This window comes from Triticum aestivum, chromosome 5B (genome assembly GCF_018294505.1).
Source record: "Triticum aestivum cultivar Chinese Spring chromosome 5B, IWGSC CS RefSeq v2.1, whole genome shotgun sequence".
Lineage (NCBI taxonomy): Eukaryota > Viridiplantae > Streptophyta > Magnoliopsida > Poales > Poaceae > Triticum > Triticum aestivum.
The window spans coordinates 21,914,382-21,931,365 of NC_057807.1; the positions used below are offsets into that span (position 1 = coordinate 21,914,382).

The 16,984-nt window shown below is 47.4% G+C and overlaps 2 pseudogenes; one reads left to right on the top strand and one right to left on the bottom strand.

The window, feature by feature from the left end:
* Positions 1-935: 935 nt before the first annotated feature.
* Positions 936-7,666, bottom strand: LOC123114574 (disease resistance protein RGA4-like; annotated as a pseudogene).
* Positions 7,667-14,046: 6,380 nt separating this feature from the next.
* Positions 14,047-16,346, top strand: LOC123114575 (disease resistance protein RGA5-like; annotated as a pseudogene).
* Positions 16,347-16,984: the final 638 nt, after the last annotated feature.

The window sequence follows — 16,984 nt, forward strand, 5'->3', positions numbered from 1 at the left end:
TGAAGCAAAGCGTGAAGAAGCAAAGCGCAAGGCCGAGTTGGAGGAGAGGATGATCAAGCTCAAAGAGGCAAAGGTATGGAAAGAACTCATGGTGGAGGAGAAAGAACACATGATGATGTCCAAGAAGGACATGGATCAAGACCAATTGCAATGGTGGAAGGACTACAAGGAGGACATCGCGGAGAGGAAGAGGATGTTTCGTGTTGCATCCTCTACTTTTCGAGGTGACACTCCGATGAGTAGTTGTGGTGATGACGGTGTGTACGACTCCATCGGTGGCGATGGAGATGCTTGATGGAGCCCGCTTGTGGTCTAGGAGATGGCGCCGAGGTGCAACTTTTGGTGATGGTGCCGATGAGAGGAGGAAGATGATGATTTTGTGATGTAAACTATTAAACCATGCATCAATGATTGTCATTTGGTAGTTTGTTTGGAAGTTGATTGTGTTCTTGTTGTCATAAATTATGAGATGCCAAATGATAGATTTAAAGGTTGGGGTTGAGGCAAAGACTAGAACCCTCAAATCCAACCCTTAAAGCAGTTTACGGGTTGGGTTTGAGGGTTCTAGTATTTGCCACTGCTTTTTCAATCCTTAAAAGTGTCAAAAAGTAGCACAACTCAACCCTTAAAAGTGCTTTTTAGATTTGAGGGTTTGAGGGTTCTACTAGTAATGCTCTTAAACCTGCCACTCCTTCAATCTTTTGTTTAGAACTTTCCTTGTTCGTCTGATCTATCATCTGAGTGCTCGGACAATTTTTCTTAGCAAAATCCTTTGGGTCATCAATGTTACCATCTTCTTTTTCAGCATCGTCATCATGTTGACCATCACCAACAATAAAATACGTCACATGTGTGCATGATGAGGGAGTATATATAACTCAACACAAATAATTAACCAAAGTACTAGCAATGAAGGAAAATAAGATGCACATCACTCAATTACCTGATTCTTCAGCAGCATCGGGCGGCGTTGTCACTGATAGCATTGCAGTAGTAGGTGGTGCCGCAGGGCTTATTTTCGCAGCAGGTCCAGTTTCCACATCAACCTCTTCGGTCGTCATATCAGTGGCTGCCGCAGGGTTAATCTCCGCGGCAGGCTCACTTTCCACAGCAACCTCTTCAGCCGTCGTATCAGTAGCTGGTGCTGCAAAGCTAATTTCCACAGCAGTCTCACTTTGAACATCAACCTCTTTGTCCGTATCGGTAGCTGTTGCTGGATGGATAATTTCTGCAGCAGGCTCACCCCTCATCGGTTTCGTGTCAACAAACAAAAGCTTGGGACGTCTGGGGTGGTTCTTTGCTGCTTCTTTCCACTCGTGTTTTGTTTCGTCGCTCACTCCATCATGGAGGCCGACCTCCTTAGGACGTGGCAGGGACTGGACCGTCATGCCACTAAATCCATTTAGATCCTTACATAGCAGTTGAAAGGACTCGAGGCGCGGCAGAGCTCCCTCTTGGATTTCCAGCTCAGTCATGACTTCCACAACGATGCATAGGTGTCTCGGGCTTCTGAGTGCACCTTGTCCTATGATGAGCTTGTCCATTTGAGTTGCAATCAGCTTCAGGTACTCCAGGCCGCGCACTCAGGTTAAGATCACCAGTGAATGACAAGCACAGTTTAGTGAGACCACCCAGCTGCATGGTAACAAACTGTTAGCGACCAACCCTACTCTGGCTGGGCCATGTGCTACTGGGCTTGGGCTGCACGGAGGCCTCCTCTGCTTCTGTCTTCCTCTTCCTCTGTTCATGCTCTCTCCTCCTTGTAATGGCTAGAGCTTGATGAATCCTTGGCTTGTAATCTGAATTGACGAAGAATAGATCCTAGTGAGGAGAGTGTTGCTAACAATTGGTATTCAGAGCCAATCGATTCCTCCACGCAAAATCCACACAAAATTTCCCCCCAATTTTCCAATTCGAGCCAAGCAAATTCTCACATCAGAGGGCTTCGATCCACAGCCATGTCGCACAGCTCAGCTTGGGCTGCCCGCCGTGATCGAGCAGTCGAGTCGATGGAGGAACCGCAGCAGCGACGCCTTGCCGAGTGGACGGATCAGGGCTTCAGGGGGCATGCCTTGCCGAGTGGACGGATCAGGGCTTCAGGGGGCATACCAAGTGGGAGGACAAGCGGGCACGGCGTCGCGCCGAGTTTGGCGCTCGTATTACAGCCATTGCGGCGCAGGTGGCTTCGGAGGTGTCGGTAGCGGTCGCATCGGAGGTGTCGACTGCCGTTGCGGCAGCGCTACAGGCTGCGCGCCTGGGGCACCACGAGTACCTCGACCTTGCGCCGACGACCACATCGACTCCAACTGCACCGGCGGCGGACGACAACGCCTCTGTTCCTGATGCATCCATGGTGATCTCTGCTCAGAGATCAACATCAGCCTCCGCGCAGCAGCAGCAGCAACAGGAAAATGCAGCACCGCGCCAGGTCGTCGAGAACACAGTCAATGTCCTCGCTACCTGGACGCCCACCACCTGTTCGACGCGATGCCAAAGCCGCGACGTCGGCGTATCGGTGTCGACAACTGCTCCCGCCGCAACAACAGCTCTGCCCAAGGTCACCGTCAATGCCATCCCCGAGCGCTGCTGCTTCGACCTCGAGCCAGCGGCGGTGTCCTTGACTCTGACCTCGGCACTGGACATCTCGGGCGACAGCTCAACCGCAGCGAACTGCCTCACGCACGACGCCGTCTCCACCACTGGTTGGGACATGCCCTCTATGCGTGCGTCGACATCTACACACGTCCCCACTGTGGTGCCGATGGACTCTACACAGGCCAGCGTCCCGTTGGCAGTCCCAGTGCACGAGATGTGTCCCAGCTATGTCAGACCCTCCACCTGCAAGACGAAATGCCTTGGAGACGAGGCAAACATGGCATCGGCATCACTGTCCCAAATGATGGTGCCTGCTTCATCAGCGTCAACCCCAGCATTGCTAGCTACTGTCTCTGTGTTCTTGGGTCCAGCTGCGGAAAATCTGCTCAAGGGCGGCGATGATGTCACCTCACCGTTGCCTACTTATGTTGATACGGTGGTCCCTGTAGCTACCAACCAGGTCAAAACTGTGGCCCTCCACCCAGTTAAATCATTCACCGAGCACAAGCTCATTGTCGTGGAGTCAATACACACACTATGGACTCCAGCGAGGAGCACAACTTGTAGAGTGTTCAACATGCAAGCTGCGCTTGGTACACCAGGAGACGATCCATTGCAATTCTGCGGTTGACAAGTTGCAGGAAACCATGGCCATCTTTGGGAACATGTCTTAATCTTCATGTAATTGATGGGGAACACAAAACTGTACCAGTTGTTGGTTGCCTGATATTGGGTACTCATATTGAGGACAGTCAATCACCCTGCAAGACACTTATCAGGTGCTCCCCCAAAATTCTAGATGTGGACTCGCTGGCTAAAGTTTCATTGCCACTACTTGAGTTTGTTGTCAAGCTAGCTAATCTCTGTGAAAAGTTCCAGATTATCCTGGTAAACATGAAGCGTTGGCCTTCTTTGGAGCTACCCTTGATGACTGTAACATTGGCAAGTGTTATCCCTGATACCCATCACATGTTGGCGCAAGCACCATGGGATCCAGGGGATAGCATGATCAAGTTGTGGAATATCATGAGGATATCGCAGTGTGTTACATGCTTTGAATTTTTGGCATTACTGTGGGATCCTGGACAACGAGCAACTAATTCAACTGCAATCACCCATGCTCGAGGTATCCTTGCTATCTGTCCCAAACTTTCAGTTCAGAATACAAACATTTCATGCTTCAGCTTGTGTGACATTTTGAGGGCGATTCAGAACACATGTGTGCTTTGGTCATGTATCTTGTGGGCAAATCCTGCAATGTCACGTCTTGCCTCTAGAAATTCAACTCCGAAGGGAGCAATGGAGCAATGGGATCCAGGCATCCCAAGGATATTTCATATCTGCACTCGGTATTACCAAGTTCCATGTTACCTTAAATCCAATGCGGTTACAACAGAGCTAGCAGACAACAAATTACTTCAGGCTGTGTTTCACATGAACTATACTCGTCATGCACATATTCAGACAACAAATTTGGTTATGGACAGAACTAATCCTTCCCTACTGGATTACTTATTGAAATATTGCGATGCTACTCATGTGTGCTCTCGTGGTTCTGCGTCCGTTTCCTGTGAGATATTTGCATTTGGAAATCTATCAGTGCTACTGCTTAGTGAAGAGTTGCAGTTCTCATGGGATCTTGGTGGCCCAAAATTCTTTGGATTTCTCACACAAGCGGGATCAAAAAGGAGGAATACTGCAATTCCAATGTACTGCTTCAACCAGTACCTCGACCAGTCTTACTACTTCGACGAAGTCCATGCCGTCCAAGACTTCTACCTTGATGCCTACCTTGACCAAGACCTTGTCGGCTACGGCTACTACATACGCCACACTCAAGTCCACTTTGACGAAAACTACATCATCAGCCATGACTACCACGACATCCCCACTACGATCAAGGAAAATCAAGTGCCATGGGATTCAGGTGGTTTAACCGCACATCGGCTTGAGGTCAAGCCGAAATTTAAGGAGCGGGGAATGTTAGCGACCAACCCTACTCTGGCTGGGCCATGTGCTACTGGGCTTGGGCTGCACGGAGGCCTCGGGAGGGAGCATCTACATATACGAGGGAATTGGCTACAATCAACGGGGCTTGGATCAGGACGGCTTCGGCCTCCTCTGCTTCTGTCTTCCTCTTCCTCTGTTCATGCTCTCTCCTCCTTGTAATGGCTAGAGCTTGATGAATCCTTGGCTTGTAATCTGAATTGACGAAGAATAGATCCTAGTGAGGAGAGTGTTGCTAACACAAACAGAGGCAGCTGGCTGCATATGTTGTTCCCTTGTAGCTTGAGCAAGCTAAGGTAGTAGGAGTAACCATGTTCCAGGGAGAAATTCAGCAAGTTTGACCATGCATCGTCGATGCTCAGTGAGAGTGAACGAGCTTCATTCAGTTGGGTTCCTCTCTCGATGAACCCCTTGATGGCCCTTGAGAGATGACTTAAGTTGTTGCTAGAAATGTCATCAGCGCAGGTGGACTCGCATCATATTTTTACCTTCGTCAGGTGCTCCATGTGATCCATGAGTTGTGGCAATTCTTGGTTCTTGTCCAAAAGAAATCCGGCTAGCGTTTTCAGTTTACTGTTCTCTGACAACCAAGTCTGTAGCTTACGCATTCTCCGGCTTCCTACATTTTGTTGGAGCTTGAACTTTCCAAAGAGATGAACTAAACATGGCAGCTCAATGACTTGTGTAGGCAGAATCTCTATGTTCGTTCTTCTTAGATCCAGTGTCTCCAAGAATTGAAGTTTCTTAATCTCATTTGGAAGCACTGGAACCTTAAGAGAGCTTCCGAGGCTTAGGTACCTGAGCAGCAACAAGTTGCTGAGATGCTTGCCCTTCAAGTGTTCATCGCATTCTTCTAGATCCAAAACTCGCATCAGTTCATACTTGGGAAAGTCCAACACAGATGTGTGTGCCTTACCGAAGACTGTCAAAGACCGGACAAGAAGTAAATCCTTTGGATTCATTTTGGACCTTGCTGCACTTTTATGATGCAGAGAAAGCCAACGGATATTACTGAATTCCTGATAATATAACAAGGTAACAAAGTTCTCACACATGGACTTGTGCAGGATGAACTCGAGCATCATGCCGGGAATTTGGTATCTCTTCACCTCTACGCTGTTGCTGCTGCTGGCGTCAATAGGCTGAATGATACTCCTGTCAACCAGCTCATCGAAATTGTCAATGGCGACTCTGTGGGCATTGCGTCTATGGTCTTGTTTGACGAATCCTTCAGCTAACCATTTCCTTGTCAGTCTTCCTCTCCTGATTGGATGACCACTTGGGTAAATGCCCAGCCCAGATATAGCAAACAAGTCTTGACATCTTGTTTACCAAGGCTGGTGTGGTGTAGCTATGGACGAGCACGCGTTTCATGCTTGCTAAGGTCTCATTTGTCTCCAGATGTCCACCAAGGTTTTCACACAGGTTTGCCCATTTCTCCCTCGTGGGATCACCTCCACTTTGCAAGAACCGGGCTGTGGTAACATTTTTTTAGCGCTTCTGAACCCAGCTGTGTATCACCTGGTGGTGGTGGATCCTCCAAGCAAGCTTCCTTGAAGAACAGTTGTCTTGAATGATCCTCGGCAAGAGTTGTCATCATGTACACATGACCATGAGCAGAGCTGCAGGCATTTGCCACGGAGTGGATGGCTGTCGTCACCATAACTCTGCTACTCACCCCTGGAATTACAGGGAAGGCATCTTTTATATCATGCCAAAATACTGCCTGCATGTCATCGATCACAATGAAAAACCTATAAACAGTAAAAGCGAGTTAATTAGGACACATTCACTCTTCAGACAAAGCAAGTCTCGGGTAGCACATAATATAACAAGGAAATCTATCTCTTCTCACACTCTTGCGACACTCTCGGACGATCGTTGCCCTCCACAAGAATCTAATGCTAGAGAAACATAGCTCTCTATTCTTCTCTTGCTTGCATCTTGCTTTTGATTGGATTCTTATGGGAGGACTTGTTTTTCTCTTCCTTTTTGGAACCATGCAGAGCAGTTGCACGTATATTCATTAAGAAGAAAGAAAATTATCAACTCCGAAGGTCGCACAACCCTTACAACGCCCAAGATGACTTGTTTTTTTTAGTATATTGTTTCTTGTAGCTCAAAGGCTTCTGAGTGCTAACAGGATTAGGATTATAGTCACCCGGTTCAACATCAACCTTGATTTGCAATCGATCTGATCATAGATTAGTTATGAGTTTTGTAGTCGTGCATGATATTGAACTAATCTGCCTATCTCCTCCTGCTCCTGGACTTTGTTTTCCTTTATGATTGGGAGCATACAGATCGAGGCTTTGCATTCCAAGCTGCTGGAGTATCTCCTTGAGAACATCCCCCGCACCTTTCTCTGCAGCACGAACCCAAGCCCGTGCTTCGTATTCGCTAACAAGTAACAACAGCGGGGCTAGCATACAAATGGCTGGCAAGGAGAGTCTTCACTATACCACCGAATCCGACGATGGAGATCACCTTGAGTTCTTTGGGTTGGCCTTGCTAGCTGTGCTTCCCTTATCAGCTCTATGAGCTCGTCCCGGGGCACGTCCATGCCAACGGCAGCCACCGAGCTGTCCCTCTCATCAGATATGGTTCCCCTGACTCCAAAGTGCTGGATCCGCCAGCATACTCACCGGTGATGTAGCTTGTTCTCAGCTTGGATGCGTCCTCGGATTTCTTCCTGAGACGACGGATCGCTGCAGCAAACTTGTTACGAGCATTCCTCGTCTTCACCCGGTGAAGTTTCTTACCGATCCATGACACGCCGGGCTTGAGCGTCACACGGTGTGTGAAGCGGTCTTCGATATCATAAGCCAAGTCACGCACCATAGTGATCCAGGCCTTATGCACGAGGTTGCCACTCCACGATGGACGATCGCCATCTTCTCGGATGGCTGCAGAAATCATCAGACTCGCTTCTGAGGTAATTGATGTCATGCTCCAGCTCGACCCGCAGCTTGTGATTTTGTACCACCAAGTAATCCAAGAGCTTAGGCGCGTTCCTGCCAGCCACACTGCTTGCCACGGTGGCAGCCGTAGCTAATTCCGCCATCTGCACACAGCACACCCCACCCCCTGCCTCTTGATTGATCAGACCATTACTGATACTGGTTTTTCCCTTCCCTCCTCCGCCCGCATGGGATTTCGTGGATACAGAGAAAAGGTAAGGTTCAACAACTCAACAGCAGCCACAGCCGCATAAACTCCAGGAAGCTTCAATTTTATTATCAATAATGTCAGTTAACCCATCACATCACAGCACATCACATCAGATACATAGATTTTTTTTGGGGGAAAGACATCAGCCACATAGATTAATATTCACCAGTTAACATCCGTCCTTGTTCCCTCTTTGATAGGTCGCCTGTAGACGAGTGTAAAGATTTGGGTAAGCGTTCCTACTCCCAACAGGGGAGCCGCATTGGTATATATTGGATTGATTACTTGTGTTACAAGAGTTGGCAGAGTCTTATCTAACCAACAAGAGATATTACAGGAGACTTAAACAGGAGATAGAAGGAGATACAACACCTAACTACTCCAACGTGATACATGAGTGGTTCGGCCCAACAGCCTCACAATAATGTGTTTAACATCCTCCCTTAATCTGAACTTCTCAAGTTTAGATTACGCTTAAACTCTTCAAACAGTCCTGTTGATAATGCCTTAGTAAACCCATCAGCCACTTGATCCTTTGAAGGTATGAAACCGAATCTGCAATTCTTTGCTAGCAACTCTCTCTCTAACAAAGTGATAATCAATCTCAATATGTTTCGTTCTAGCATGAAAAACAGGGTTGGCAGAGAGATAAGTAGCTCCAATATTGTCACACCAGAGACATGGAGTTTGTGTGTGAAATATTCCAAGTTCTCTGAGCAAAGACTTAACCCATATAATTTCTGCAGTAGCATTAGCTAGTGCTTTGTATTCTGCCTCAGTACTTGATCTTGACACAGTGGCTTGTTTCTTTGCACACCAAGAGATTAAGTTGGGTCCAAAGAAAACTGCAAAACCACCTGTAGACCTTCTGTCATCTAAGCAACCTGCCCAATCAGAATCAGAAAAGGCACTAACAAGTGTAGAGGTTGACTTGGTGAACGTTAGTCCAATGCTTAGTGTGTTCTTCACATATCTCAGTATACGTTTAGCAGCAGTCCAATGAGCAGAGGTAGGTGCATGAAGATACTGACACACCTTATTGACAGCAAATGAAATATCAGGCCTCGTAAGTGTCAAGTACTGAAGTGCTCCTACCAGACTCCTGTATTTAGTACCATCCTCTTGATTCAAAGGCACACCCTCTGTGAGAGACAACCTTTCTGAGCTGGAGAGAGGAGTTGGTGACGGTTTACAGCCCTGCAATCCTTCCTTGCTCAAAAGATCAGTGGCATATTTCTCTTGAGAGAGATGAAGACCACCTTCCTGGTTTCGCTTGACTTCAATACCAAGGAAAAAATGCAAGTCACCAAGATCTTTTAGAGCAAAATCTGCCTGTAAATCTTGCAAGAGAGCTGTAACTGCCTTATTGGAGGAACTGGTGACAATAATATCATCAACATAGATAAGCACAAAAATAGTTGTGTTGGAACGGCGATAGATAAACAGAGAAGTATCAGACTTGGAAGGAACAAAACCAAGACTTTGCAATTTGGAGCTCAAGCGAGAGTACCATGCTCGTGGAGCCTGTTTCAGTCCATAAAGTGATTTATCTAGTCTGCAGACATGGAATGGCCTGTTTGGATCTTCAAACCCAGGAGGTTGTTTCATATATACTTCCTCTTCCAGAACACCATGAAGAAACGCGTTCTGTACATCTAGTTGACGGAGACACCAGCCACGAGAAACAGCAATAGAAAGAACCAGACGAATAGTTGCTGCTTTAACAACGGGACTGAAGGTGTCCTCATAGTCAAGTTCATACCTTTGTTTGAATCCTTTGGCAACAAGACGTGCTTTATAGCGATCAATGGTACCGTCTGATCTCCGTTTGATGCGAAAAACCCACTTGCAATCAATAAGATTTGTACGCGGAGAAGAGGGAACAAGGTGCCATGTATGATTCTTCTGAAGGGCACAAAACTCCTCATCCATGGCATGTTTCCATTTTGGATCAGCAAGTGCTTCATGAACAGTGCGAGGTTCTCCTGCAGATATATCAGATACGACCAAGCCATATTTAGTTTTGTAATTAACCGAAGGAATTGTGCCTGTTCGAAGTCGTGTACGAGGTGGATGCAGCGGCACAGAAGATCCAGGGGCAGCAGAGCCCTCCTGAACACGCGAACTGGGCAGATTTGCAGATGAAGGAGGCGATCCCGAGGCAGTTGTCGCAGGCGGATCGTCTGTGGAAGAACCAGATGGTGTTGAAGGAGAACGTGCCACAGAGGATCCTAGCGATGCACACTCGGGTGGAGCGCTGTTGCCGCCTGGCACAGAGGCAGGCTGTCGCCTGGCATAGACGCGCGGGGATGGCGCATAGCGCCCGGATGGTGGGTCCCGGCCGGTCGGGTTGTCCCCTGGCGATGGTTGACGTGTGGTACACGTGCCCGCCGCGGTACAGGCCGCTGATCCCGATGCAGATCCTGGCCCAGACTGGCGCGGCGATCCCGGGGCGGATTCGGCAGCAGTTTGCCGCACCGATCCCGAAGGAGATTCAGCCGGATCTGCTGCATCCAAATCAGAGGCATGCTGCACAAAATTTTCAGAAAAATTTGCACCATTCGCCACGCCATTTTCTGCACTGTTTGCTCCTGTAGCAGAAAGCTCATATGAAACCAGAGAGGAATTAGTCATTATGGAATCATCATTATGTTATCCCACACAATCATTGCCAAGAAGATGAGAAGGAAGAAGAAGGATTTCCTTCTTGAGAAGAGCACCGGCGTTGGGATGAAGTTTTTCAAAAGGAAACTGGGTTTCGTCAAACACAACATCACGAGAGATGTACACACGTCCAGTGGATACATCAAGACATTTGACACCTTTGTGTTGAGCACTATAACCAAGAAAGACACACTGTTTTGAGCGAAAGCTAAGTTTGCGAGAATTGTAGGGACGTAGATTTGGCCAACAGGCACAACCAAACACCCTAAGAGTTTGATAATCTGGTGTGACATGCAAAAGGCGTTCAGTGGGTGTTTCATTGGAAATAGTTCGACTTGGCCACATATTAATGAGGTGAACGGCGGTAAGAAAGGCTTCATCCCAAAATTTGAGAGGCATAGAAGCATTAGCCAGAAGAGCTAATCCTACTTCAACAATATGCCTGTGCTTGCGTTCAGCAGAGCCATTTTGTTGGTGTGCGTGAGGGCATGACACATGGTGAGATATGCCTATTTGTTGAAAGAAGGAATTCAATTTTTCATACTCACCACCCCAGTCTGATTGCATGGCAAGAATTTTGCAATCAAACTTGCGTTCAACGAGGGCTTGAAAATTGTGGAAAACTTGAAACACATCTGAACGCTTTTTAAGAAGATATATCCAAGTATATTTGCTAAAATCATCAATAAAGCTCACATAATAAGAGTGTCGACCAACAGAGGTGGGTGCTGGGCCCCAAACATCAGAGAAAATAAGTTGCAAGGGTTTTGTAGACACACTAGTAGAGACAGGATATGGTAGTTGATGACTTTTTGCTTTTTGGCATGAATCACAAATAGTTTCTAAATTTCTCTCACCAACAACTGGGAGTTTATTCCTACTAAGAATTTGATGAACAGTAGCAAAGGATGGATGACCTAATCGACTATGCCACCTCTCAGCAGAAAGCTTGATGGCACCATAGACTTGTTTATTGAATTTGCAATACTTGGGAAGCAACGAGTAGAGCCCTTGCACACAGATACCCCTATGAAGAACCCTCTTCGTGACCTGATCCTTGATCAAAAAGAAGAAAGGGTGAAACTCTAGAAACACATTATTATCAAGAGCAATGCGATGGACAGATAGAAGATTCTTAGCAGCATTAGGAACATGCAAGATGTCATTGAGTTCAAGATTTGTGTGTGGGGTTTCAATGATTGATTTTCCAATATGACTAATTTCCATACCTGGACCATTTGCAGCTGTGTAGATTTGATCATTGCCACGGTACTTTTCATGCATCGTCAGCTTGTCCAGCTCTCCAGTGATATGATTAGTGGCACCTGTATCCATATACCAATTTGTATCTACACCATATGACATGTCAGCAGCGGCTGCAACCTTTTTTCTTTGAGAATTGTCATCAGCGTAGCGCCAATCACAATCTTTAGCTATGTGGTTTGTTTTTTACAGATTTGGCACTTCCCTTCGTATCCTTCGTAGCCCTGGAAATTGCGCCCCCGATTGTTGTTGCCGGGGGGGGGGGGGGCGCCTGTTGTTGCCACTGCGAGGGTTGCCCTGGTAGTAGCCACCACCCCCACCAGGATAGCCGCCACCACCACCACTGTGGTAGCCGCCACCGCCGCCCGGATAGCCGCCACCACCACTGTTGTTTGGGTGGTAGCCGCCGCCACCGTCCTGATTGTTGCCGCCGTTGTGGTAGCCACCGCCACCACCGTACTGTCCGCCGCCACCGCCTCCGTACTGGCCGCCACCACCACGGGATCCACCACCACCTCCACCACTCCGCTGGTTTTGGTAGGTTTTGGTGTTTCCCTGGCGACCACGAGATGCAGTATTCGCCGATGATTTGAAGGATCCGGCGTTTGTACCATGGAACATCTCGACTCGCTGGTCGAAATTTGCCACCATGGAGAAGAGGATGTCGACCGATACCGGCTCCGTTCTTGCATCAAGCGCTGAGATGATGGGCTGGTACTCCATGTCCAACCCGGCGATGATGAAGGAGAGCAGTTCATCCTCGCCGATCGGCTTGCCCGCCGCTGCAAGCTCGTCGGAGAGGGCACGCATGTGACCGAAGTATGCAGCCGCCGTCTGGGAGCCTTTCTGGGCGTTGGTGAGGGCGACTCGTATGTTGTTGGCGCGTGAGAGAGACATGGCCGAGAACATGTTCCCAAGCGCGGTCCAGATCGCATGTGATTTCTCAAGCGAAGCGACCTGGACCAGAACTTCTTTGGACAGGTTTCTGAGGAGGTAAGCGACGATTTGTTGGTCTTGGATGAGCCATTGGGTGTAGGCAGGGTTCACAGCAACCTGATCCTTCCCTTCGGCGTTTTTGGTGGTGAGGGTTTTTGGTGGTTCTTCAATGGTTTGATCTAGGTAGCCGAAGAGGCCGGCACCCATGATCTGTGATCTTGCCTGTGCGCGCCATAGGATGTAATTGGTTCGGGTAAGTGGCTCGGAGGTGTTGTAGTTGAGGCTGGAGTTGATGGCGGAGGAAGAAGAGGCCATGGCTGATGGAAGGAAAGTGGACTAGGGTTTTTGGCGCAGGTAGAAGGAAGGTGGTTAGGGTTCTTGGCGCAGGCAAATCGAACTAGATGTGGCGGAAGAGGTTGCTCTGTATACCATGTAAAGATTTGGGTAAGCGTTCCTACTCCCAACAGGGGAGCCGCATTGGTATATATTGGATTGATTACTTGTGTTACAAGAGTTGGCAGAGTCTTATCTAACCAACAAGAGATATTACAGGAGACTTAAACAGGAGATAGAAGGAGATACAACACCTAACTACTCCAACGTGATACATGAGTGGTTCGGCCCAACAGCCTCACAATAATGTGTTTAACAATGAGGGCATGTCGAGTTCCGAAAGAAGCCGGGATCCCATGGCACCCATTGGGATGGGACCCTCAAATATCATCTTCCTATGATGGTAACATCTAAACGGAAAGATGCAGAGGGGACAGCATGGTGAAAAACACCATTGCACAAGGTGTGGTCGACAATATAAGAGAGAAATGAGCTGCCATGGGGATAAATAAAATGCCACCAAGTTTCAGTGGATGGGTGTGGTTGAGACTTGACATAACCCCGCGCTAAAACACTGTTTTATTGGGGAATGAGAGGACTGAGAAAATAGAGTGGTGATCGAGTAGAGGATATATAGCTGGTTTTGATTAATTGATGGAGCAACTGAGAGAGTTCAATGAGGAGGTGCAGATCGTGGAAGAGGAATCTCCTGAGGTGCGCAGGAACGTCGTCCTCTCTGTTCCAAGTCCTGCTAGAGGTGGGAGCCCCTCTTTACTTACCAACTTCAACTTATGCAGCACTACTTAGCTTGTTTCTTTTGGATAGGAAGAAGAATGGCTAACTGTCGTGCTGTGTCTGTGTTGTGACCACGAGATTGTCGTCTTGGTGTGATTGCTTGTTCCTCGCTAACTTTTCCGACTTTGACATTGTTTGATGCATTTCGCTTTCTCATAATGTTGAAGGTTGGATTTCTATTAATTAATTAATTAATTAATTAATTAATTGTACCTTTGTTTGTGTGTGTTCAGATGATTTCAGAGGCAGACGAGGGGCCCAATTAGTGCTTCCCTGGGCGCCATGAGACCCCTTGTTGGGAAGCTGGACATGTTGCTCTTCGGGGATGCTCCTCTGGAATGCTCTTCCAAGAGGGTTAAGGACGGTATGCACCTCCTCAAAGATGACCTTGAGAAGATAAGCTCCTACGTACCTTGATGACCTGTCTGAGCTAGAGGACCCTCCCCTGACGGCCAAGTGCTGGATGAATGAGGTGTGTGACCTGTCCTATGACATGGAGGATTACATCGACAGTTTAGTAGTTGTGCGGCCTAAAGTTTTCTCCCCTGTTACCAACATCAAGAGCACCAAATCCCACCGCAAATTGTTCAGCCATATCAAGACTCCCAAGAGTCAGATTATTATCGCGGAAACGCTATCAGAATTTAGGATGTATGTCCAAGAGGTGATTCAACGGTACCAGAGGTACAATCTCCATTCTTGCAGAACCTTGAGGCGCGTAGGTTTGTGTCCCTTGGCCCTATGCTTCTTCCAATGCCATATAAAGAAACTGATGACATAGTAATCGATGGCCGGATGAATGAATTTATCAACTCACTGGTTAATGATGGGGACCAGCAGCTCAAGCTGCTATCTGTTCTTGGATCTGCTTGTCTTGGTAAAACTACACTTGCTAGAGTGATGTACAGCAGATTTAGGAAACAATACAGTTGCCGAGCTTTCATTCGGGTGTCCAAGAAACCTGATATGAAGAGAATTTTCCGTGACATGCTCTCACAACTCCAGCGGCAGCAACCCCCACAACATTATATGGAAACTGATCTGATTCACCATATCAAGCAATATCTACAGGATAAAAGGTAGTGATTTTTTTCCCTTCATTCGAAGTATTACCAGATTTTTTCTTCATTAAAAATATACCAAAGTTCCCATGCTCCCTAGTACTACTAATATGGGTTGATTACATGTATGCAGGTATTTAATTATTCTTGATGATGTATGGGCTGCATCAGTATGGGATATTATTAATCATGTTGGGATTGCCAAAGGGTAATCGTGGAAGCAGGATAGTAACAACTACGCAGATCGAAGACATTGCATTAGCGTGCTGTCATTATCAGTCAGAGTATGTTTTTGAGATGAAACACCTAGATGATGATCATTCTAGAAAGCTTTTCTTTAACAGACTTTATGGCTCTGAAAGTGATTGTCCTCAAGAGTTCAAAGAGGTACTGGATGACATTGTTGAAACATGTGATGGTTTGCCGCTAGCCACAATCAGCATAGCTAGCCTTTTAGCAAGCCAACCTGTCATGTCAATTGATCTTTTGACGTACATCCATCAGTCGTTAAGCTCTTTTCTTTCGGCATCAGAAAAAACGAGACAAGCACTGAATCTTAGCTTCAATAATCTTCCTCGTTATCTGAAGACATGTTTGCTGTATCTTAATATGTATCCAGAGGGCCACATATTCTTCAAGGATAATTTGGTGAAGCAATGGGTGGCTGAAGGTTTTATTGATACAGCGGAAGGTGAAACTTGCAGAGAGCTATCTCGATGAACTTATTGGCAGAAGACTCATCCAGCCTATATGTATCAACTACAACAATGAAGTGCTGTCCTGTGCAGTTCATGACATGGTACATGATCTTATTTGCATACAAGTCTGAAGAAGAAAATTTCGTTTTGGTAATAGACCACAGTCAAGCAAATGTGTCACTTTCTCACAAGGTCCGTCGACTATCTCTCCTCTTTGGCGATGCAAGATATGCCAAGAAACGAACAAATATCAAGTTCGGTCACTTGGATTTTTTGGGTTATCTGAGTGCATGCCTTGCATTAGAGATTTCAAGCTTCTTCGTGTTCTGAATCTCCAACTACCGGGTCATGGTGGCGACGCCGACGACTCTGTTGATCTCACTGGGATCTCAGAACTGTTTCAACTGAGATATTTGAAGATTGCATGTGATGTCGCATAGAGCTTCCAAACCATGGGCTACCATGTTTGGAATTGCTGGATATTATGGATGCAAGAGTTGCTAGTGATATCCATCTCCCACACTTGCTGCACCTCAGCCTTTCTGTCGAGAGAAATCTGCTGGATTGGTCTGTCAGTAAGGGGAGCCTTGGCAAGCTGAACTACCTGCAGGATCTTCATGTTAGCATTGTTTCGTCTGCACCTTCCTCGATTTCTCACTGCTGTGTGTGGTGGTTGGGTCAGGCGGCGCCGCCACCGCCGCCGCAGCCAAGCGCGCGGTGTGGTGCTGGATGTGGGGGATGCACGACAACTCGGACGACGCGGGCGACGGCAATAAGCAGTTCCATCTCGTGGCCTCCGCCGATTTCAGCCACGACACGGTGAGAACCTAGCTCCCCTTCGACCCCCTCCCCCCCCCCCTGTCGATTGTGCCTCGACCACCGTTGTTGCTTCCGGTGTTGCTTGTAGCATGAAAGAAACTAAGAAAGTCAGTGCGCACCGGCACCTCCTGCTAGATTTCAGCGTGCGAGAAACATCACTGCCTCCGCTGCTCCAAGGGAAGGGTGCCAATGTCCATGAGACTGAAACTGATACTTTTTGCTAAAACAATCCATGACTAAAACTTGTGGCGCACATTATTTCTCTCTTGTTAGTAGCAAGTATAGTGATGTAAATCCAGGCTCAACACTGTCTGTCATACCAATAAGTAGTATTCGTACCAATAAGTAGATCTCAGTCAGTTCTTGACTGTTGCCTCATCGCCCGTACTCGTGGCCTGCTCCTCCTGGCTGGTCTCGGAATGCTCTCCTGGATCGACCAAGACGACGGAAGGCACTCGTTTGGTCACTGTGGAGGTACACACTCGCATCATGGCATTTTCACTCTTCTCTCCGTCCATACTAGACTACTTATCATTTTTTCCCCAGGACAATGTAGGAACACTTTTGCTTCGGTACACCCCCCTAATACAAGGATGGCCGAGATCGCACGATACCTTTTCATAATCAGGGGTATGATCGACA